Source organism: Coregonus lavaretus (assembly GCF_964263955.1).
Source record: "Coregonus lavaretus genome assembly, chromosome: 9".
In the NCBI taxonomy this organism is placed as follows: Eukaryota; Metazoa; Chordata; class Actinopteri; order Salmoniformes; family Salmonidae; genus Coregonus; species Coregonus lavaretus.
The window spans coordinates 17,360,277-17,385,299 of record NC_139996.1 but is presented as its reverse complement, the minus strand read 5'-3'; the positions used below and the strand labels follow the sequence as shown (position 1 = coordinate 17,385,299).

Sequence of the window (25,023 nt, the reverse complement as noted above, 5' to 3'; positions counted from 1 at the left end):
CTTGCTAATTGCTAACCCGTTAGCTAACATTTTTACGACACCAATAATCACAAAATATTGAAGGCTTGATCACAAGATAACACTGTTGAAGGTAATATATTTCTTAAACGCTGTTGAATATGCCGATGATACGGGATTCTACGCTATACTGTGTTGAGGACACTGTTTACTCTATCTATTTATTACCATTGCTGAGAGCCTTTGTTCTCCAAGTAGATGTTCTACATAAGGAACTCAATCTAGAACATTTTAAACCAGAACTCTCTTTTGTCTTGTGTTGTGGTGTCCTCCTGCAGATGTCTGTTGGTGGAGCGAGAGGCAGTCGGGCCCAATTCTCCCCTCACTGACTGGCTGATCCAGAGAGCCCATGTCCTGCATGCCTAGCCTGGGTAGCCTGGGCACAGAGGGCCTAAAGCTGGACTTCATTGGGTCTGTACCAGAGGCTACTGCAGAGGTACCCTCCCCAAATTGACTGGATGTTTGGCTGAAGAGTATTGCCTTTATTCTTCAGGTACATGGACCTGCTAGAAATAAAGCATTATGGGTCATCTGTATAATCAACATGGTCCAATATCATCAACATTTTCAGTAGCCAATGATGTTTTCTGTTACTTCAACCTTTGGTGAAAAGGATTTGTTTTCAATTAAGTAATGTTGTTCTCAGGGCTGTGCACAGACCTTTCAGGGGGCAGGTGCTCAAAATGTTTTTTTTACTTTCATAATATCTCAAAGTTTATAAAATACCAGATGCCTTGAGCAACATTATTATTTTTTTAAAAGCATAGGCTGCTTATTTATTTCTGCAACAACACTCACTCATCATCACAACTTGTAAGCAAGCTAGTTACAGTGCCTCCTAAAGACATGATTGACATCAGGAAAAGAGGGTGGGATATCAGCTGATCGTTGATGATTGATGTAAATCTGCTAGTCAGATAGCTCTATTTAATTTACTGATTGTGATTTACCTGTCTTTCTGCCTCTCTATGCTGCGCGTATCAGCCAACCAGACTGAATATTGATGGTAGTCCCGTGTAGCTCAGTTGGTAGAGCGTGGCGGTTGTGGGTTCGATTCCCACGAGGGGCCAGTATGAAAAAAAATTTAAAAAATGTATCCACTCGCTAAATGACTAAAATGTAATGTAGGCTAAATCAAGTGTTAACCAAATGTTATGCTGCTGTGGCAGTACTGTTGATATTTAAACTACACTGAACAAAAATATAAACGCAACATGTAAAGTGTTGGTCACGTGTTTCATGAGCTGAAATAAACGATCCCAGAAATTGTCCATATGCACAAAAAATGTATTTCTCTCAAAGTTTGTGCACAAATTTGTTTACATCCCTGTTAGTGAGCATTTCTCCTTTGCCAAGATAATCCATCCAGCTGACAGGTTTTAGGTTTCAGATAGCACCTTTTTTTCTAGAGTGTAGCCCTTGTGTATGGTTACCTGAGGCAGGGAGAGACCCAGAGCTAGGACCCCACCAACAACAGATGGGACTCGATCCACAGAACCGCCCTGTCTGCACAGCCCACTGAATAGATTCATTTGGTGGCCTCCAGATAGTTTGAGTCTGGACCTCAAAGCCACACATGGTGTTGACCACAACCTGTACAACGACAAAGTAACACTAAGACATTATACATAAGCAATCATGATGCACTGTTGACTCAAATATAATTACATTATAACATGATCTAATTATAATAAACCATCTACTTTAAGAGTGATTAATTTAATCTGTTATAATTGCCATGCAGTTACAGTAGGTTGCTGCACTACCTCTTATTGTGTCTAATTAATGGGTTTCTGAACGTGTTGCAAAAGGTCAGTGTAATTCCATCCAGAGTGAGAAATGGATGTCTATGCTTTTGTCTGTAGATCTCCATGTAATATTATGTTTTAATTCTCTCCAGTATTGAGTGGTTAATGTCAGCAATTATACATGATGACTTGTGTGTGTTTAGTGACCTTACCCCAACACCATCCCACTTCTGATACCAATGCAGAACATTTGGAGAGTAGCCCTGCCCTGGACTCGAACCCTTGTCCAGTGATCATCAACCCAACACCATAGCCATTATACCAAGAGATCCGAACCCCTTTAGGTAGGTTGCTTTGTGTTGGGTTCTGCAGATCCAGGTCATCCCTGTAGGCCTCCTGTAGCTCAGTTGGTAGAGCATGGCGCTTGCAACGCCAGGGTTGTGGGTTCGATTCCCACGGGGGGCCAGTATGAAACATTTATGCACTCACTAACTGTAAGTCGCTCTGGATAAGAGTGTCTGCTAAATGACTAGAATGTACACAATGACTTATTTCACAAACTTCTCCAGAGCGTCTCCTGTCTGGGGTTACATAGTAGAGGGGCGTTTCAGATGCGTAAGGGATTTAAATACGTTTGTAAAGCACTATGGTAATATCCATCAGATTGTTTGAATATGGGGGGATGTTGAGAAGGCTTCACTTAGGGGCCCATAGACTGGGAGCATTGGGTCCTAATGTGCTATGACTGGTGTAATACCATATGCTTTTAGAGTGGTAATGAGCTCGCGGTTCCACTGGAGAATCTCCCCCTACCTCCCCTGCTGTCTAGCACAGGCAGAGAGTAGGAACAAGAAAGGCAGTAGGTACAGTACCAGACCCCAGGCAGTGTAGAAACAGTCCCTGGTCTGAGTACAAGAAGCCTAGGACAGCTATGGCCAGCTGAGTGAGTCAGACTGAAGGAGAACTGGAGAAGAAGAGAGCAGACACATGCTGATAGTGGGTATGGACAATAAAGAGTATCACAGAGAAAGTGTTTGGTCTGAAGGTACAGAGAGAAGTTGCTCATTAATGATGTTCCTAGTCCTTACCTTTGCCAATTGAGGGCCAAAAAGTATTTGTGCTGATCATCATTTTAGAGCACTTCTTCCTACTGTATAGTATCAAGGTGGGTTGAAATGAAGAAATAAGAATAGGAAATGTTTGGTCTTAAAGGTCTTCAGAAGGTGAATGTTCTCTCGCAGGGATCCGATGCAGCCGCAGAGGGTGATGAAGAGCATCACCACGCCCATCACAATCAGGATGACCGCAGGGTCAATCAGGAACGTGTCTCTGACCGTGTCTTCAAGAAATGAACACAGAAAACCATGTGGCGTGTCCCACTAACACAACCTACTAGGAGCTGGGGCATCTTTCTGGGCACCACCACTGGTGATTCATTTCACAGTTTCACAATGATATTGGAAAGCAAGAAAAGAAAACCATGGAATTACATCTTGATTGTAGAAAGTCAGGTATTGATTCATATTTTCAGATGCAGATTCATGGTTTGGAATATGCTGAATAAAATGGGTCATACCTGTTGATTTTCTAACCTTTGCATATACCCCTATAGCAACAATCAGCAAGGATAAGCCCTGAAAGAGAACAAGACATTGATATGCATATAATCTCTTTACAATATTAATACTAACACTTTTATTTTTTAAAGGGAATAGTTTTAGAAGTATTTTTATTGGCCTATCCACCACCCTTCCATCTTATATAGCGCAAGTGAACAGCAAACCTGGTTTCAAAAAAATAAAATAAGGCAGCACCTCACAACACCTCTCCCCCATGTGACCTACTTGTTGTGTGTATGTACTGACATGTATGTGATAGATGCACACACGCACACTTCATGTTTTTAAATGTATGTAAATTGTAAAGTCTGTAATGTATTTTTCGTTATGTGTTGGAACCCAGTAAGACTAGCTGTCGCCATTGGCATCGGTTAAAGGGGATCCTAATAAATCAAATCAAAATCCCCCCTCTTCAGAGATCAAAAATAACTTTTTACATCTTACATTTTTTACAGAGTAGTTACATAGAAAATATATATTTATTTGATAGACATTACATCTGGATAGATAGTACTTAAACATACATTATACATTGTGTTTTATATATAGTGTCTTCAGTCATAACTATGTATTATACAGTAGATCATAAGCTTTTATTCCCCCCCTCAGCTACTCTCAACCCATCCCACCCATCTCTGTAAACCACCCTTTTATGATTTCCATGTGCCATATATTTTTTAACTCTGCTGTGCTGTTTCATACATCCTGAACCTTTTTAATCGCATAGTATCTACAGATTGTAAGTTAAAATGAATATTTCTACTAAGGATTCTATTCAATCTGTATCATTGAAACGTTACAGATAGCGCACTAGAAATGTTAATGTAATTTCCTATTGAGACGACATCTGCAGCGTTTACCATGAATGCAGTCTCCACTAAGGCGGGAACATTTTTTACATTTACATTTTAGTCATTTAGCAGACGCTCTTATCCAGAGCGACTTACATTTTTATTTTTTATTTTTTTCATACTGGCCCCCCGTGGGAATCGAACCCACCACCCTGGCGTTGCAAATGCCATGCTCTACCAACTGAGCTACATCCCTGCCGGCCATTCCCTCCCCTACCCTGGACGACGCTGGGCCAATTGTGCGCCGCCCCATGGGTCTCCCGGTCGCGGCCGGCTACGACAGAGCCTGGATTCAAACCAGGATCTCTAGTGGCACAGCTAGCACTGCGATGCAGTGCCTTAGACCAGTGCGCCACTCGGGAACATTGCCTTAAAATTTCAATCACACTATAATGCTGAATTTACGCAATATGCTTGAATAGAGCCCAAATAGTATTATTATAGTGTTGATTGATTGACTATGGCTTTCCAAATCTCCCAACTGTGCTATTTGTAGGATTAGTTTTAATGTGATTTTTCTGCCATTCCTGAATATGTGACCAGAAACCAGATACAGTACATGGGGCAATACCAGAATAAGTGATCTAATGATTCTGTCTTTTCGCAGCAACTATTTTGCAATCTCTATGGCGCTGCTGTCAACATTTTGGTCCACAAATGAAACTTAGATTTTTTTATTTCTGATTTATTGTTTAGCCAATTTTGGTCTTTAATAAAGGGCAGATAAACAAGTTGCCAACCATCTCCCCCTTCCACTTGCCTTCTCCATTTTTGCAGTAATGCTGCAATCAGTTGGTTGTAATTTAGGATAGAGCAAACATTTCCATATATTTTTGTTAACTGCCCATGTGACAAACTCCACCATTCCTATTCATAATATCAGTAACAAAGATAATTGCTAAATCCATAAAGAATGTTTTTTTAAAAAAATCAATTAGTATATTTCAGTTTAACCAGAATATTTGTTATAATATTTGTTCTGTCTTTTCTGGGGGATGAAACTGGAATTGCAAACTGCTTTGTATGGCTTGTTTTTAGAAAGGGTGATATTTTGAACATGGTTTCATTTTCAAGTAACCGAAAGTGAGAGGTTGTAATCTGGATAAAGGGAAAAAGGCAATAAAAAAGAAAAAGGGTGAACCATTCTAATCTACTGGAGAACCAGTTTGGGTTTAAGTATAACTTTTGTATGACTGAAGCTTTTAGTGAGAGGTTTATATAATTTTAGCCCCCGAACTCCGAAAAGAGCTTCTGGACATCAGAACAGCGATCACTAACATCGATTTGGATGAAGATTTCTATTTCAACGAGTCAGCGGTGCAGGAAATACAGTTCACCCCAGACCAGGCCCTAAACCCCGAGACTCGGAAAAGGAAGAGACGGCGTAAGAGAGGCCGACGTGTGGGCACCCTTATGAAACTACATCAGCGAGTAAATAACCGCCTCTACCCTCCGTTCTATTGGCAAACGTACAATAACTGGATGAGCTCCGTTCAAGACTATCCTATCAACGGTGGATCTGAAGAACTGTAATATCCAATTTCTCGGAGTCGTGACCAAGGTTGGGAAACCCTGCTCTAGGCAGCTACAGGGCGAGTTTGGGGATTAGGAGAGGAGGCCACCGGGTTTGGGGGGCTGGAAGGGAGGTTGGCGGAGCATAGAGGTAGAGCAGAGCCAACTCCCCGTACTCAGGCTAGGCAGCGTGAGACTGGGCAGGTTCCGAGGTATGCGGAGCTGCGTACTGTGCCGCGAGTGGTCCGGTACAGTCCGGTACGTCCTGTGCGAGCACCACGCGCGTGTCGTGCTAAGGTGGGCATGCAGCCAGGACGGAGTGTGCCGGCTCAACGCTTGTGGCCTCCAGTACCCCTCCTTGGTCCCGGATATCCTGCGCCAGTGTCACGCGCTGTAGTGCCAGTGCGAGTACACAGCCCTGTACGTCCTGTGATGATGCCTCACACAGAGTGTGTAAAAATAGGCATTCAGCCAGGACGGGTTGTGTCAGCTCTTCGCTCCAGACCTCCAGTCCGTCTCCACAGCCCGGTCCGGCCTGTTCCTGCCCCTCGCACCAAGCCTATGGTGCGCGTCGCCAGCCCGGTCCGGCCTGTTCCTGCCCCTCGCACCAAGCAAATGGTGCGCGTCGCCAGCCCGGCCCGGCCTGTTCCTGCTCCCCACACCAAGCCTATGGTGCGCGTCGCCAGCCCGGCACGGCCCGTTCCTGCCCCTCGCACCAAGCCAATGGTGCGCGTCGCCAGCCCGGCCCGGCCTGTTCCTGCCCCTCGCACCAAGCAAAGGGTGCACGTCGCCAGCCTGGCCCGGCCGGTTCCTGCTCCCCGCACCAAGCCTATGGTGCGCGTCGCCAGCCCGGCACGGCCCGTTCCTGCTCCCCGCACCAAGCCAATGGTGCGCTTCGTCAGCCCGGTCCGGCCCATTCCTGCTCCCCGCACCAAGCAAATGGTGCGCGTCGTCAGTCCGGTCCGGCCTGTTCCTGCTCCCCGCACCAAGCCTGTGGTGCGCGTCGCCAGCCCGGTCCGGCCCGTTCCTGCTCCCCGCACCAAGTCAGTGGTGCGCGTCGTCAGCCCGGTCCGGCCCATTCCTGCTCCCCGCACCAAGCCTGTGGTGCGCGTCGTCAGTCCGGCACAGCCCGTGCCCGTTTCACCGGTGCCTGGTCAGGTACCGGTCAGCTGCTCCACACCGGAGCCTAAGCAATCCGCTCCACCGATGTCCAGTCCAGCTCCAGCCAGCGGGACCAGACCAGGGGCGCTACGGGGGGGTTGTTAGAGGGTGGTGGTCACGCCCGGAGCCGGATCCGCCTCCGAGGAGGAATGCCCACCCGGCCCCTCCCCTGTTGGGTTTATGTTGGCGCGTACGCAGTCCGCGCCTTTGGGGGGGGGGGGTACTGTCATGCCCTGGCTCTGGGGACTCTTGTATGTTGAGCCAGGGTGTTAGTTTCGTTGTGTAGAGTCTATGTTTCGTGTTTCTATGGTATGTTCTAGGTTATGTGTTTCTGTGTTGGCCGGGTGGTTCTCAATCAGAGGCAACGAGAATCAGCTGTTGCTTGTTGTCTCTGATTGGGAACCATACTTAGGCAGCCTTGTGTGCACTTGTTATTCGTGGGATCTTGTTCCGTGTTGGTTTGTGTTCATGACCGAGGACTTCACATTTTGTTTTGTTGTTTTGTATTTTGTATCGTGTTGCTAGTACACTATTAAAGAGATGTACGCATATCACGCTGCGCCTTGGTCCAATCATTATGACGATCGTGACAGCACCAATTCTGGAACCAACAGGACGGTGCACAGCTTCTAACCCCAAGCTATAAGACTGCTAAATAGTTAGTTAAATAGTTAACCAAAAAGTTACCCAGACTATCTGCATTGACCCTTTTTGCACTACCTTTTTTGACACACCACATACAGTGCATTCGGAAAGTATTCGTACCCCTTGACTTTTTCCACATTTTGTTACGTTACAGCCTTATTCTAAAATTTATTCAATTGTTTTCTTTCCTCATCAATCTACACACAATACCCCATAATGACAAAGCAAATACCGTTTTTTTCCTTCTGCAAATTAAATATAAAAAACGGAAATATCACATTTACATAAGTATTCAGATCCTTTGCTCCGTACTTTGTTGAAGCACCTTTGGCAGCGATTACAGCCTCTAGTCTTCTTGGGTATGACACTACAAGCTTGGCACACCTGTATTTGGGTAGTTTCTCCCATTCTTCTCTGCAGATCCTCTCAAGCTCTGTCAGGTTGGATGGGGATCGTCGCTGCACAGCTATTTTCAGGTCTCTCCAGAGATGTTAGATGTTCAAGTCCGGGCTCTGGCTTGGCCACTCAAGGACATTCAGAGACTTGTCCCAAAGCCACTCCTGCGTTGTCTCGGCGTGTGCTTAGGGTTGTTGTCCTGTTGGAAGGTGAACCTTCACCCCAGTCTGAGGTCCTGACCGCTCTGGAGCAGGTTTTCATCAAGGATCTCTCTGTACTTTGCACTGTTCATCTTTGCCTCGATCCTGACTAGTCTCTAGGTCACTGCCGCTGAAAAACATCCCCACAGTATGATGCTGCCATAGGGATGGTGTCATGTTTCCTCCAGACGTGACGCTTGGCATTCAGGCCAATCTTGAGCTGTCATGTGCCTTTTACTGAGGAGTGGCTTCTGTTTGGTCACTCTACCATAAAGGCCTGATTGGTAGAGTGCTGCAGAGATGGTTGTCCTTCTGGAAGGTTCTCCCATCTCCACTTACAGTGAGGGAAAAAAGTATTTGATCCCCTGCTGATTTTGTACGTTTGCCCACTGACAAAGACATGATCAGTCTATAATATTAATGGTATGTTTATTTGAACAGTGAGAGACAGAATAACAACAACAAAAATCCAGAAAAACGCATGTCAAAAATGTTATAAATTGGTTTGCATTTTAATGAGGGAAATAAGTATTTGACCCCTCTGCAAAACATGACTTAGTACTTGGTGGCAAAACCCTTGTTGGCAATCACAGAGGTCAGACGTTTCTTGTAGTTGGCCACCAGGTTTGCACACATCTCAGGAGGGATTTTGTTCCACTCCTCTTTGCAGATCTTCTCCAAGTCATTAAGGTTTCGAGGCTGACGTTTGGCAACTCAAACCTTCAGCTCCCTCCACAGATTTTCTATGGGATTAAGGTCTGGAGACTGGCTAAGCCACTCCAGGACCTTAATGTGCTTCTTCTTGAGCCACTCCTTTGTTGCCTTGGCCGTGTGTTTTGGGTAATTGTCATGCTGGAATACCCATCCACAAGCCATTTTCAATGCTCTGGCTGAGGGAAGGAGGTTCTCACCCAAGATTTGACGGTACATCGCCCCGTCCATCGTCCCTTTGATGCGGTGAAGTTGTCCTGTCCCCTTAGCAGAAAAAAACACCCCCAAAGCATAATGTTTCCACCTCCATGTTTGACGGTGGGGATGGTGTTCTTGGGGTCATAGGCAGCATTCCTCCTCCTCCAAACACGGCGAGTTGAGTTGATGCCAAAGAGCTCGATTTTGGTCTCATCTGACCACAACACTTTCACCCAGTTCTCCTCTGAATCATTCAGATGTTCATTGGCAAACTTCAGACGGCCCTGTATATGTGCTTTCTTGAGCAGGGGGACCTTGCGGGCGCTGCAGGATTTCAGTCCTTCACGGCGTAGTGTGTTACCAATTGTTTTCTTGGTGACTATGGTCCCAGCTGCCTTGAGATCATTGACAAGATCCTCCCGTGTAGTTCTGGGCTGATTCCTCACCATTCTCTTGATCATTGCAACTCCACGAGGTGAGATCTTGCATGGAGCCCCAGGCCGAGGGAGATTGACAGTTCTTTTGTGTTTCTTCCATTTGCAAATAATCGCACCAACTGTTGTCACCTTCTCAACAAGCTGCTTGGCGATGGTATTGTAGCCCATTCCAGCCTTGTGTAGGTCTACAATCTTGTCCCTGACATCCTTGGAGAGCTCTTTGGTCTTGGCCATGGTGGAGAGTTTGGAATCTGATTGATTGATTGCTTCTGTGGACAGGTGTCTTTTATACAGGTAACAAACTGAGATTAGGAGCACTCCCTTTAAGAGTGTGCTCCTAATCTCAGCTCATTACCTGTATAAAAGACACCTGGGAGCCAGAAATCTTTCTGATTGAGAGGGGGTCAAATACTTATTTCCCTCATTAAAATGCTAATCAATTTATAACATTTTTGACATGCGTTTTTCTGGATTTTGTTGTTGTTATTCTGTCTCTCACTGTTCAAATAAACCTACCATTAAAATTATAGACTGATCATTTCTTTGTCAGTGGGCAAACGTACAAAATCAGCAGGGGATCAAATACTTTTTTCCCTCACTGTATGTAAATAAGGTATTTCTGTTTTTAACTTCTATTAAATGTGCAGAAATTTCGAAAAACCTGTTTTCACTTTGTTATTATGGAGTTTTGTGTGTAGATTGATGATATTTTTTATTTATGGTTTTGTGTGTAGATTGGTTAGATTTTTTATTTATTTAATCAATTTTAGAATAAGGCTGTAAAGTCAAGGGGTCTGAATACTTTACGAATGAACTGTACACTACTGCTACTGTTCATTATCTATCCTGTTGCCTAGTCACTTTATTCCTAGTTAAATGTTCATATCTACCTCAATTACCTCGTACCCTGCACATCGACTCAGTACTGGTACCCTGTGTATATATAGTTGAAGTCGGAAGTTTACATACACCTTAGCCAAATACATTTAAACTCAGTTTTTCACAATTCCTGACATTTAATCCTAGTAAAAATTCCCTGTCTTAGGTCAGTTAGGATCACCACTTTATTTTAAGAATGTGAAATGTCAGAATAATAGTAGAGAGAATGATTTATTTCAGCTTTTATTTATTTCATCACATTCCCAGTGGGTCAGAAGTTTACATACACTCAATTAGTATTTGGTAGCATTACCTTTAAATTGTTTAACTTGGGTCAAACATTTCGGGTAGCCTTCCACAAGCTTCCCACAATAAGTTGGGTGAATCTTGGCCCATTCCTCCTGACAGAGCTTGTGTAACTGAGACAGGTTTGTAGGCCTCCTTGCTCGCACATGCTTTTTCAGTTCTGCCCACACATTTTCTATAGGATTGAGGTCAGGGCTTTGTGATGGCCACTCCAATACCTTGACTTTGTTGTCCTTAAGCCATTTTACCGCAACTTTTGAAGTATGCTTGGGGTCATTGTCCATTTGGAAGACCCATTTGCGACCAAGCTTTAACTTCCTGACTGATGTCTTGAGATGTTGCTTCAATATATCCACATAATTTTCAATCCTCATGATGCCATCTATTTAGTGAAGTGCACAAGTCCCTCCTGCAGCAAAGCACCCCCACAGCATGATGCTGCCACTCACGGTTGAGATGGTGTTCTTCGGCTTGCAAGCGACCCCCTTTTTCCTCCAAACATAACGATGGTCATTATGGCCAAACAGTTCTATTTTTGTTTCAACAGACCAGAGGACATTTCTCCAAAAAGTACGATCTTTGTCCTCATGTGCAGTTGCAAACCGTAGTCTGGCTTTTTTATGCCGGTTTTGGAGCAGTGGCTTCTTCCTTGCTGAATGGCCTTTCAGGTTATGTCGATATAGGACTTGTTTTAATGTGGATATAGATACTTTTGTACCTGTTTCCTCCAGCATCTTCACAAGGTCCTTTGCTGTTGTTCTGGGATTGATTTGCACTTTTCGCACCAAAGTACGTTCATCTCTAGGAGACAGAACGCGTCTCCTTCCTGAGCAGTATGACAGCTGCATGGTCCCATGGTGTTTATACTTGTGTACTATTGTTTGTACAGATGAACGTGGTACCTTCAGTCGTTTGGAAATTGCTCCCAAGGATGAACCAGACTTGTGGAGGTCTACAATCTTTTTCTGAGGTCTTGGCTGATTTCTTTTGATTTTCCCATGATGTCAAGCAAAGAGGCACTGAGTTTGAAGGTAGGCCTTGAAATACATCCACAGGTACACCTCCAATTGACTCAAATGATGTCAATTAGCCTATCAGAAGCTTCTAAAGCCATACAGTGAATTATAAGTGAAAGTAGATGTCCTAACTGACTTGCCAAAAGTATAATTTGTTAACAAGACATTTGTGGAGAGGTTGAAAAACGAATTTTAATGACTCCAACCTAAGTGTATGTAAACTTCCGACTTCAACTGTATTTCAAGGCAAATATTAAGAAGACACAAAAGATTAAGACTGAGTTGTACTGTTGTACTGTACATGCATATCTATTTATATTAAGGAGAGACAGAAGATGAAGACTTCACCTACCTTATGCCCAATCAACTTTATACATATTTTATACATGTATAATAATTGAGTGTGACCATACCATGGACAAAGACTGACACTTGTATCGTTGAACGTTGATCCCGAGTCTGTCGCCCGACTGTATTCTGTCAGCATCCACTGGGTCATTCAGTTATTATAATTTTTTGACATAAGTGCAGACACCCCTGCCAGGGGTGCCGGGCCAGCGTCAGCGCCGTTTTCATCTCGTTAAACTCGATGGAGCAGCCCACAAAATTATTCCAGCCAACGGGAAAACCAGATTGAATGCACCGTCTTTTCTTCTTCAATCTGAGCCAGATTGACAGTGCTCTGACTCCATGATACTCCCTCCAGAGGTACCCCAATAATAATTTTTTGGGTAAAACAGATTTTTAAAAAGGAAAACAACTAACTTCCTGCATTTCAAAACATTTTTCATGAGGCTGAGAGAAAATGTTACAGTTTTAAAGAGCGATTGCCCCTAAAAAGCTACTTCTCATTTTGAAAATGGCCTATGTGTCATCAATATGAGTCAGAAAGATTTATTCTAGTATCGAAATTGACTACAAAGTGTAAATAGGATAATTGGGTTGGGTTTATTTTAATCCTGCCCACATGCCACAGCTGGCAGCACCCAAGTAATCATCAATTCGGAGCGCAGCACGCGACCCGATAATAATGTTCATGGTGGATTTGGTATAGTGTGTTTCTGAAGAGAAACTATGTGGGTTATGCACACCAAGGACACATGAGGGCGCCTACTGCCGCCGACGAAGATGGCGGCCTCGCGACTAGCTCTTAGGAAACTTTGCGGTATTTTGTTTTTTTATGTATTATTTTTTTACATTATTAGCTTAGAATATGTTTTGTATCATTACATACAACTAGGGAAAACTATTGGATATCAGAGCGGCGGTAACTCATTACGACCAGGAATACGACTTTCCCAAAGCAGATCCTTTGTTTGCTCTCCCCAGGGAGATTGGGCAATTGAACTGATTCCAGCGGCTGACCCAAAACATCGCCGGCGGAGGAGGAGAGGCACTCGGAGTGGCCTGCTGACTTCCAAGTATACTACTCGCTAATGTTCAGTCTTTGGATAACAAGGATGACGAGCTCAGGGCAAGGATTTCTTTCTAGAGAGACATCAAGGCCTGTAATATACTTTGTTTCACGGAAACATGGCTCTCTTGGGATATTCTGTAGAAATCGGTCCAGCCAGATGGGTTCTCAGTTCATCGCACAGACAGAAATAAATATCTCTCCGGGAAGAAGAAGGGCGGAGGTGTGTGTTTCATGATTAACGCCTCATGGTGTAATTGTAGTAGCATACAGGAACTCAAGTCCTTTTGTTCACCAGGCCTAGAATACCTCACAATCAAATGCCGAACGTATTATCTCCCAAGAGAATTTTCTTTGGTTATAGTCACGGCCGTGTATATCCCCCCTCCAAGAACCTCACTGGACTTTATGCAAACTGGAAACCACATATCCTGAGGCTGCATTTATTGTAGCCCGGGGATTTTAACAAAGCAAATTTGAGGACTAGGCTGCCGAAGTTCTATCAACATATCGACTGTTGTACTCGCACTGCTAAAATCCTTGACCATTGCTATTCAAACTTCCGGGATGGTTATAAGGCCCTCCCCCACCATCCTTTCGGCAAATCTGACCACGACTCCATTTTGCTTCTCCCTTCCTATAGGCAGAAACTCAAACAGGAAGTACCCGTGCTAAAGACTATTCAACGCTGGTCTGACCAATCGGAATCCACGCTTCAAGATTGTTTTGATCATGCGGACTGGGATATGTTCCGGGTAGCTTGCCAAAATAATTTTGACGAATACACTGAAACGGTGACTGAGTCTATCAGGAAGTGTATAGGAGATGTTGTGCCCACTGTGACTATTAAAACCTACCCAAACCAGAAACCGTGGATAGATGGCAGCATTCGCACAAAACTGAAAGCGCAAACCACCTCATTTAACCATGGCAAGGTGACTGGGAATATGGCAGAATACAAACAGTGTAACTACTCACTCCGCAAGGCAATTAAACAGGCAAAACGTCAGTATAGAGACAAAGTGGAGTCGCAATTCAACGGCTCAGACACGAGACGTATGTGTCAGGGTCTACAGATAATCACGGACTACAAAAGGAAAACCAGTCGCTTCGCCGACACCGACGTCTTGCTTCCGGACAATTTAAACACCTTCTTCGCCCGCTTTGAGGATAACACAGTGCCACCGACGTGGCCCACTACCAAGGACTGTGGGCTCTCCTTCTCCGTGGCCGACGTGAGTAAGACATTTAAGCATGTTAACCCCCACAAGGCTGCCGGCCCAGACGGCATCCCTAGCCACGTCCTCAGAGCATGCGCAGACCAGCTGGCTGGTGTATTTACGGACATATTCAATCTCTCCCTATCCCAGTCTGCTGTCCCCACATGCTTCAAGATGGCCACCATTGTTCCTGTACCCAAGAAAGCAAAGGTAACTGAACTAAATGATTGAAGTGCTTTGAGAGACTCTAACTTACCTGTCACCCTAGACCCACTTCAATTTGCTTACCGGCCCAATTGATCCACAGACGATAAAATCGCCATCGCACTGCACACTGCCCTATCCCATCTGGACAAGAGGAATACCTATGTAAGAATGCTGCTCATTGACTGTAGCTCAGCATTCAACACCATAGTACTCTCCAAGCTCATCATTAAGCTCGAGGCCCTGGGTCTGAACCCCGCCCTGTGCAACTGGGTCCTGGACTTCCTGACGGGCCGCCCCCAGGTGGTGAAGGTAGGAAACAACATCTCCACTTCGCTGATCCTCAACACTGGGGCCCCTCAAGGGTAGGTGCTCAGCCCCCTCCTGTACACCCTGTTCACCCATGACTGCGTGGCCACTCTCGCCTCCAACTCAATCATCAAGTTTGCAGACGACACAACAGTAGTAGGCTTGATTACCAACAATGACGAGGCAGCCTACAGGGAGGAGGTGAGGGCTCTGGGAGTGTGGTGCCAGAAAAATTACCTCTCACTCAAAGTCAACAAAACAAAGGAGATGATCATGGACTTCAGGAAACAGCAGAGGGTGCACCCCCCTATCCACATCGACGGGACCGCAGTGGAGAAGATGGAAAGCTTCAAGTTCCTTGGCGTACACATCACTGACAAACTGAAATGGTCCTCCCACGCAGGCAGTGTGGTGAAGAAAGCGCAACAGAGCCTCTTCAACCTCAGGAGGCTGAAGAAATGTGGCTTGGCACCTAAAACCCTCACAAACATTTACAGACGCACAATTGAGAGCATCCTGTCGGGCTGTATCACCGCCTGGTATGGCAACTGCACCGCCCGCAACCGCAGGTCTCTCCAGAGGGTGGTGTGGTCTGCCGTACACATTACCAGGGGCAAACTACCCGCCCTCCAGGACACCTACAGCACCTGATGTCACAGGAAGGCCTCGCTATCATCCAGAAGGCGAGGTCAGTACAGGTGCATCAAAGCTGGGACCAAGAGACTGAAAAACAGCTTGTATATCAAGGCCATCAGACTGTTAAATAGCCATCACTAGCACATTAGAGGCTGCTGCTGCCTATTGAAATCACTGGCCACTTTAAGAAATAGAACACTAGTCACTTTAATAATGTTTACATATCTTGCATTACTCCTCTCATATGTAAACTCAGCAAAAAAAGAAACTTCCCTTTTTCAGGACCCTGTCTTTCAAAGATAATTCGTAAAAATCCAAATAACTTCACAGATCTTCAATGAAACAATGAATGAACATGCACCTGTGGAACGGTTGTTAAGACACTAACAGCTTACAGACGGTAGGCAATTAAGGTCACAGTTATGAAAACTTAGGACACTAAAGAGGCCTTTCTACTGACTCTGAAAAACACCAAAAGAAAGATGCCCAGGGTCCCTGTTCATCTGTGTGAACGTGCCTTAGGCATGCTGCAAGAAGGCATGAGGACTGCAGATGTGGCCAGGGCAATGTCTGTACTGTGAGACGCCTAAGACAGCGCTACAGGGAGACAGGACGGACAGCTGATTGTCCTCGCAGTGGCAGACCACGTGTAACAACACCTGCACAGGATTGGTACATCCGAACATCACACCTGCGGGACAGGTACAGGATGGCGACAACAACTGCCCGAGTTACACCAGGAACGCACAATCCCTCCATCAGTGCTCAGACTGTCCGCAATAGGCTGAGAGAGGCTGGACTGAGGGCTTGTAGGCCTGTTGTAAGGCAGGGCATCACCAGACATCACCAGCAACAACGTCGCCTATGGGCACAAGCCCACCATCGCTGAACCAGACAGGACTGCCAAAAAGTGCTCTTCACTGACGAGTCAAGGTTTTGTCTCACCAGGGGTGATGGTCGGATTCACGTTTATCGTCGAAGGAATGAGCGTTACACCGAGGCCTGTACTGTGGAGCGGGATCGATTTGGAGGTGGAGGGTCCGTCATGGTCTGGGGCGGTGTGTCACAGCATCATCGTACTGGGCTTGTTGTCATTGCAGGCAATCTCAACGCTGTGCGTTACAGGGAAGACATCCTCCTCCCTCATGTGGTACCCTTCCTGCAGGCTCATCCTGACATGACCCTCCAGCATGACAATGCCACCAGCCATACTGCTCGTTCTGTGCATGATTTCCTCTAAGACAGGAATGTCTGTGTTCTGCCATGGCCAGCGAAGAGCCCGGATCTCAATCCCGTTGAGCACGTCTGGGACCTGTTGGATCGGAGGGTGAGGGCTAGGGCCATTCCCCCCAGAAATGTCTGTGAACTTGCAGGTGACTTGGTGGAAGAGTGGGGTAACATCCCACAGCAAGAACTGGCAAATCTGGTGCAGTCCATGAGGAGGAGATGCACTGCTGTACTTAATGTAGCTGGTGGCCACTCTTACTTTTGACCCCCCCTTTGTTCAGGGACACATTATTCAATTTCTGTTAGTCACATGTCTGTGGAACTTGTTCAGTTTATGTCTCAGTTGTTGAATCTTGTTATCTTCATACAAATATTTACATGTGTGAAGTTTGCTGAAAATAAACGCAGTTGACAGTGAGAGGACGTTTCTTTTTTTGCTGAGTTTATATACTGTATTCTATAATATTCTACTGTATCGTAGTCCATGCCGCTCTGTCATTGCTCGTCCATATATGTATATATTCTTAATTCCATTCATTACTAAGATTTGTGTGTATTGGGTATAGATTGTGAAATTGTTAGATATTACTTGTTAGATATTACTGCACTGTCGGAGCTAGAAGCACAAGCATTTCGCTACACCTGCAATAACATCTGCTAAACACGTGTATGTGACAAATACAATTTGATTTGATTTGATTTGAAATGGTTTGTTGTGTTGTTTTTCCTTTATGGCATCATAGTCTGAAAAGAGTTGCTGTCATGACCTTCTTGGTTGGAGAGCGAGACCTAGCAACAGTGTTCTTTTCCCTACACCACCTCCAGACAATACATCTGTAACGCAGCAACACAGCTTGATTGGAGCTCCAGTGTTTTCAAGGTCTTCTAATACTGTAATTGCTGCTCTTAGGTTGGCTGGCTGACTGAAACATGGCTATTGTATTGGTCTGTGCTGGGAATAAGGGAAACTCTCTGGTGAAAGTATTCCAGATATGTTCCAGGCTTTGAAAGGGGAGAGTCGGTCTTGTATCCTGGGTGGATTGTGTTGTGGCGGCCTTAGCCCCTGACTGAGCTGAGCCAGGCCAGGGGGACAAGACAGGAACAAAGGGCTGAAGGATTAGGCTGCAGTACTGCAGTCTGGAGCCTGTCTCAGGTACACACACACAACTAGCCCAGTGATGTTTGGCTGCCTCTGGTCCCCTGGCCTGGACGGTTCAATAACACACATCTCTGTCCTCTCTGTTTGTCTAGAGATGGATAAAGAAGGATTGATAGAGCTGTGATATCACAGGTTGCATTATATTCCAGGTGGGAGTTGCTCCTGCACAAAGAGCCAATGGAACTTCAATTTGACTCCCATCCCATGTGCTTCCGTGTCTCGTCTATAACATAATCTCTGTCCTATCCTTTATCTTATTCTAGATGTCCGCTTCACCCATAGAGAAAAAACCTAGTGTTATCTCTATGGCTTCACCACCATGCACCAGCATCAAGCTCAAAGTCTATCCGCCGCATGGCCACACATTCAGAATGACAACATAGCCATGGTCATGCGGGCTTTACGACAGCCATTCAGCCCCAGTGCCTGGTATGAGAGATTCATCGTCCTTATAGATGACATCACAATGTGCTCATCAGAAAATATGCTCTTTAATGTTCTACATTGAACAAATACAAAACAGGTCAACTAGCCTACAGATGTAGGATCTTAATTTGATCAACCTGTTGCAGGAGAACTTGTAGTGTATTTGAGGTTTAAAAACGCTTATGAAATTTGTAATTTCCACATTGAAATTTCAGACTTGATTATGCCTTACGAAAAATGTATCAACCCCTACAGAAATGTCCATTAATTATAATTCACATAATAATTCATATTTCCTGTTGCTGCAGGACTAGTTTCCTGCTGTAGCAAACTGGCTCAAATTAAGATCCTACATCTGTATAGGTTTAGCACCTACAGTACAACAAACTTGTCATTTTGGGCATGTAAAAGATTTCATGAAACTATTGTACTGCACATTTTGGATAATCAAAATTTCTCAGCACACTGAACATATTTGTATAGATTTTAACACCACCCCTGAGACTTTTGGCAAGTTTTTAGTATTAATTAAGGTTGCAAAAATCATGAACAACCATTGAAATGAGACAAGTGTCATTTTTATATATTGTTGATGTGAATGTCTAAATATTACAGTTGTGAATCATCCAAAGGGAGCATCTGCCTGCTGTTTGCATCTGAATGACATCTCACCATGTTTAATTCACGAGCTTTTAGCTTGAGAGTGTATTTCCCTGTTTTTACAGGGGGGGGGGGGGGCATTTAGTTGCTCAGTGGTTTGTACACTGCCTACATTACACTCACTGGTGCTGGTGCTTGGGGCTTTTGTTTGTTATGTTGTTAGAGGTCTTAAGCCGAGCAGCTCCACTTACCCAGAATAAGAAGCTGAAAAATAACAGGAAGTACCTTATCCAAGGGTTGACGAAGGAAAAAGTCTCTGCTTGGTTAAGATTCAGTTTCCTATCCATTTTTAGGCTTTTCTACAGTCCAATTTTTAAAAAATATAATAAGCCATTTAGCAGACACTTTTATCCAAAGCAACTTACAGTCATGCGTGCATACATTTTTGTGTATGGGTGGTCCCGGGGATCAAACCCACTACCTTGGCGTTACAAGCGCCGTGCTCTACCAGCTGAGCTACAGAGGACCACAGAAATATCTCCAGAGAACTTCCAGTGCTCCCTTGAGAAATACGTTTTCTTACCTCAATGGCTCTTGCCGGTTAAATAAAGGTTAATAATGAAAAAAAAATCTCAAAAAACAAACACAGAAAAGCCCAACCCAACCCCAGAGTTATTTGCCCACCATGCGAATCAGCTGCTGCAAATCAGCTGCTGCGTAAAGTTTGCAGTGGCTGCTGCCTAAAAAGGGGGGTTAGCAGCTGTGGTGCTGCCCTGCCATGGCTGGTAAGCACCAGAACTGTCCTGCAGGCCTAGGAATCAGGTTACACAAAAAATATATCCAGCCTCAGTGCAGCTGAATAGCCCGTTGGCCCGGGAGCTTTGGTGTATTGTCAACCTGTCTGTAACTGAGAATGCCTGTCTCTCTCAGTAAAGGACCACAATGAAGCCTACTGAGAGTAGTCTACAACACGAGGAACATCTTGTCAAACCAATCCATATTTATCTGTGGGTATATATAGGTTGTCTAGGCCCTAGGTGCTGATTAATGGACATTGTATATTGACTGTGGCCGGAATTCAATCAAAAGCAATTTCCAGTTGAGTCGACATCTGCAGCGTTTACTGTAAAATTCATGCGATCTCTGCGAAAGTCAGGAAAATTACCTTTAAAAGATGCATTGTTGGTAGTGCAATGCACTTGACGTCAAAGCACCCTTTGATTGAATCCTGGTCACAGTTTTACTACATTACTGTAGGCTATTTATCAAATGTTCTGATGTTGGGCATATCCAATGAAAGTGGGCTTCAACAATGTGGAAATGTGCATTTGACCTAAAAAGCATCCTCTCATGTCCTGCTCTTTCGCTCGCTGTAGACCAAAGTTAAAACTTGCTGTTGGGATGTTGTGGTCCCCCTGACCCCCAGTGTGTAATGCCCTCTGCGCTGGTGGATAGATCCTGTCCTGGATGCTCTCAGGCTCAGCCTGGCCGGTTGACAGGTGACCCAGCCTGAGACTATGGACAGGAAAAAGTAGTGAGGTCATCAAGCAGTCCACTCTCAGGCTGCTGGACCAATGGCCTCTCCACCCACTGCCCTATTGAATACTTCAGAGCACCTCAGGTATTCAAGGACATCTGGAGGAATTGCAAAAGCCAAAGAAGGCAATTAATGGGTTCCATTCAATCAGATCCGCTTTAGCCGACTACCGCATATCAGTTATTTTGGGGGTGTTGGAGGTGGAACTGCGCTAGAGCTGTCAAATCCACAAGTGGCTCCTGGCATTATACCGAAAGTGGACATTGCCATTGGCTGCACGGAGTCGCATTAGGAGAAATCCTATGCAGCCTTGTTTACAAGTCTGAACACTGGAATTTGAGACGTAATCTACACCTCCATTAGGATAGAAATCCTCATTTTTTTGTTGAATGCTTTTTCATTTTGAGCATATAATTTCTATATAGCCTGCCCTACACTTTCTCAGTCTGAACTTTTAACGTGAGTGGGGTGGTGTGGCTTCGTGACAATGATCGCAAGAGCAGTTGCTCACCGATTTGACAGCTCCAACGCAGTTCCATCACAGCTAAAACATCCGCTGTGCGGTTGTCTGTTATCGCCTCGTAACGCTAGATCTGATTGAATCTAGGCTTTATTAGAGTATAAGAGAAGATGTATGTCACAAGTCACGTCGTTAGGGTTGAACATATTATTAAAAAGTCCCAAACCATCACCAACAATAGCGGCTCATTGTCAGCCTTAAAGAGCAACTGCCTCTAAAAACCAACTTCTCGTTTAGAAAACAGCCTACGTGGCATCGATGTAACAGAAACATTTATTCTACTGTCGAAATTGACTACAAAGTGTAAATAGGATATTTTTGGTCATAAAGTCAAAAACAGAGTTTCGTGAGACGTGGTAATTTGGCTAACTCTTCCCACATCAAACCACACCCCGAAACCAACTCACGTTTGAATTTAGTTGTGGCCGCTAGCATATTATTATTATTTTTGTTATTTTTACCCCTTTTGGTAGTTACAGTCTTGTCCCATCGCTGCAACTCCCGTACGGACTCGGGAGAGGCGAAGATCGAGAGCCATGCGTCCTCCGAAACATGGCCCTGCCAAGCCGCACTGCCCGCTTAACCCGGAAGCTAGTCCCGCCACAGGTGTCGCTAGAGTGTGATGGGACAAAGACATCCCGGCCGGCCAAACTCGCCGTGTTTGGAGGAAGAAGAAGGATGAGTACAACCCCAAGAACACCATCCCAACCGTGAAGCATGGAGGTGGAAACATCATTCTTTGGGGATGCTTTTCTGCAAAGGGGACAGGACGACTGCACCGTATTGAGGGGAGGATGGATGGGGCCATGTATCGCGAGATCTTGGCCAACAACCTCCTTCCCTCAGTAAGAGCATTGAAGATGGGTCGTGGCTGGGTCTTCCAGCATGACAACGACCCGAAACATACAGCCAGGGCAACTAAGGAGTGGCTCCGTAAGAAGCATCTCAAGGTCCTGGAGTGGCCTAGCCAGTCTCCAGACCTGAACCCAATAGAAAATCTTTGGAGGGAGCTGAAAGTCCGTATTGCCCAGCGACATCCCCGAAACCTGAAGGATCTGGAGAAGGTCTGTATGGAGGAGTGGGCCAAAATCCCTGCTGCAGTGTGTGCAAACCTGGTCAAGACCTACAGGAAACGTATGATCTCTGTAATTGCAAACAAAGGTTTCTGTACCAAATATTAAGTTCTGCTTTTCTGATGTATCAAATACTTATGTCATGCAATAACATGCAAATGAATTACTTAAAAATCATACAATGTGATTTTCTGGATTGTCTCTCACAGTTGAAGTGTACCTATGATAAAAATTACAGACCTCTACATGCTTTGTAAGTAGGAAAACCTGCAAAATCGGCAGTGTATCAAATACTTGTTCTCCCCACTGTATATATATATATATAGAGAGAGAGAGAGAGAGAGAGAGAGAGAGAGAGAGAGAGAGAGAGAGAGAGAGAGAGAGAGAGAGAGAGAGAGAGAGAGAGAGAGAGAGAGAGAGAGAGAGAGAGAGAGAGAGAGAGAGAGAGAGAGAGAGAGAGAGAGAGAGAGAGAGAGAGAGAGAGAGAGAGAGAGAGAGAGAAATCTCTATGTATGGCTCTGACGACAACTGTCATTTGAGTTTTTATTATCATTAGTTCATCACACTGTCTGCCGTACCGGTCCTTAGGTTTCGTTATATTTAAAAGAGACCATTTTGGGGGGGAAGATGGTGTTCGGGGTTTCCCTTGGTGTAGCCTAACCTCTGACAGCTGGCAACAGCTCACTCATTGGTTCACTGCAGTTAGAAAATCTTACAATATACCAAAATGTTGTTTTTCAGATTCAAACAATATTGTAAATACTGTATAGTTAACAGTGCCAAGAAAAAAGCAACACATCAACAGCATCAGTCTTCAAACATAAAAACCAAATGAGTGTACAGGGTATCATGGGATTTTGCAACACACTTTCCTTTATTTAAAAAATAGTAGGATTTAAAGAATGAAATGTAGTGCACCACCTAATATATATATATGTATATATATATATATATATTCAGTGATTTTACATGTAGCAGAAAAACTCCACAGGACAAAGCTGACAGGTAGCAGATAATACTGCCGTTTGCCACGCCACTACTTCAAACACACTATTCAAGAGCATACATTTCAGAACAGCTCAGATAGTCAGCTTTAGTGGTGGGGGATTAGGGATGAGGTTATAAAAATATGTCAAAGGTGGTAGATATAGAAATGAGCTGCTTCCTTTCAAATTCCCTCATAGCCAAAAAAAAAACCAATAACCATTCTTCCCTTTCCGTCTCTGAGCTACAGAGGACCACCGACTTCATCAGGACTTCAATTGTAAAGTTCTATAAAGACAATTTTAAGTTGATCAGAAGCACAGTTTGAAGAGACAGCTAGCTGACACACTATCCTCAGAATAGTTCTCAATTGATAGGGGTCAATACCAATATTTTGGCAGATTTGTGGGGAAATAGCAACCATTTCATATATAAGCAAATGTGGAAAAGTAAAGGTACTTAATTCTCTTCCGTATATCCACTAAATCAGCCAGATTGTTGCCAAAGCAGTTTGTGGCACACAAATATCTAATTGTAGATCTAATGTGGTTTTATTTAGAATTAAACCAGGGTTTATTGCGTTACGATAGGCTAATGCGTGTCCAGGGTAGGGGAGGGAATGGCCGGCAGGGGATGTAGCTCAGTTGGTAGAGCATGGCGTTTGCAACGCCAGGGTTGTGGGTTCGATAAAATAATGTATGTGCTAACTGTAAGTCGCTCTGGATAAGAGCGTCTGCTAAATGACTAAAATGTAAATGTAAATGTAAATGTAGTCTGTGGCAGTGTTTCAATGTGAAGAGAGTAAATACTTAATGCTCATTCCAAATCCATGGATGAAATGTATCTCTCACTACCAGCTGCAATACTGTAAAAATATGAATACAGTACTAACCCCCAAAAACATATTAACATTTAATTTAATTTACACTGCTCCTGAATTAAAAAGTACAAATGAAAACAAACGATCAAAGGAATAAAATATGAATAAAATAACAATTAATGGGTAGGAAATGAGTTAACGCCCATACAGCTGAGAAAATGACTTCCAAAAATATACAGTCAGAGAGGTGTTAGTTGGTAACCTCCTGCTATCATTTAGAATTTCAATCAATATCAGATGATGCCAATGGGCATTAGGTTCATGAGTTCCTTCCTATTGCAGAGGTGCAACTGCAACAGTTTATCAGTTGTGAAATTAGATAATTTACACCCAGGACTAGGATAAGCGTAATGCAGTAAAAGGAATTATGTTGCTCAGTAATGTCATCTGAGATTTTACACATTCCACAGGGCAGACATTTACAAAAGCGGTACAGGCATGGTTAAAAAGACATACCACAGATAATAGAATAGCACTCCTAATTTACAAGGTCTTCGTATAGAGAAACAAAACAGTGTGCAGTATGTCTTTTACCTCCTGCTCTGACTGCATGTTCCTCCCTCAAAACGGGACTTGAATAAATGCCTGCGGAAAAGTTAAGACAGGAAGGCGGTTAAGTTTCGCCTTGAACAGGAAAGTAACGTTAAATAATTTTTTATCTTCAACTCTCCCGTCTATAATCCCGAGGATAAAATACAAATGAAGTCATGTTCTCCTGATGACTGACAGTGAGCTGATGACTGACAAAGCCAAGTAGAACATAGTAAAACAGCATACTGTATAAAAACAAGAGACAAAAACTATTTGTGTTAAAGTAAGGCCTTCTTCTACTGCACCCCTACGAACATGAACAAACAACAATTGTTAAAACACTGAGAAACCAATTGACGATGGGAGAATGCGAGAGAAGCAAAGACATGAATGAATTCCTTCAGAAGAACAGAAACATTTCTGAATAGTTGAACACTGACATTTCAAAGAGGGCAGTGACAGTTACACGTTACATGAATGACAACGGAAAAACAGTTTGGGATTTTGAGATGATTCTTGAACCAAGTCTGACATATAAACTGTGTGAAGCCAGTTTGTCTTCAGGATTTTAAAATACATATCTATCTTCATGCTGAAGAGGCTATT

General features: G+C 44.2%; 2 pseudogenes across 2 annotated transcripts in view; one reads left to right on the top strand and one right to left on the bottom strand.

Annotated features, from left to right (window-relative positions):
• Positions 1–384, top strand: part of LOC311134881 (tetratricopeptide repeat protein 38-like) — a 52,181-nt pseudogene extending 51,797 nt beyond the window's left edge. Inside the window, exon 13 of the transcript in view lies at positions 297–384. The product of the transcript in view is annotated as a tetratricopeptide repeat protein 38-like (transcript). The remainder of the gene's footprint in view (positions 1–296) is intronic.
• A 2,207-nt stretch (positions 385–2,591) lies between these two features.
• On the bottom strand, positions 2,592–19,239 carry LOC311134880 (tetraspanin-33-like; annotated as a pseudogene). Its single transcript has 4 exons — positions 19,144–19,239; positions 3,343–3,400; positions 2,978–3,105; positions 2,592–2,730 (listed from the first exon to the last, which is right to left on the bottom strand). The product of its transcript is annotated as a tetraspanin-33-like (transcript).
• Between the last annotated feature and the right edge of the window lie 5,784 nt (positions 19,240–25,023).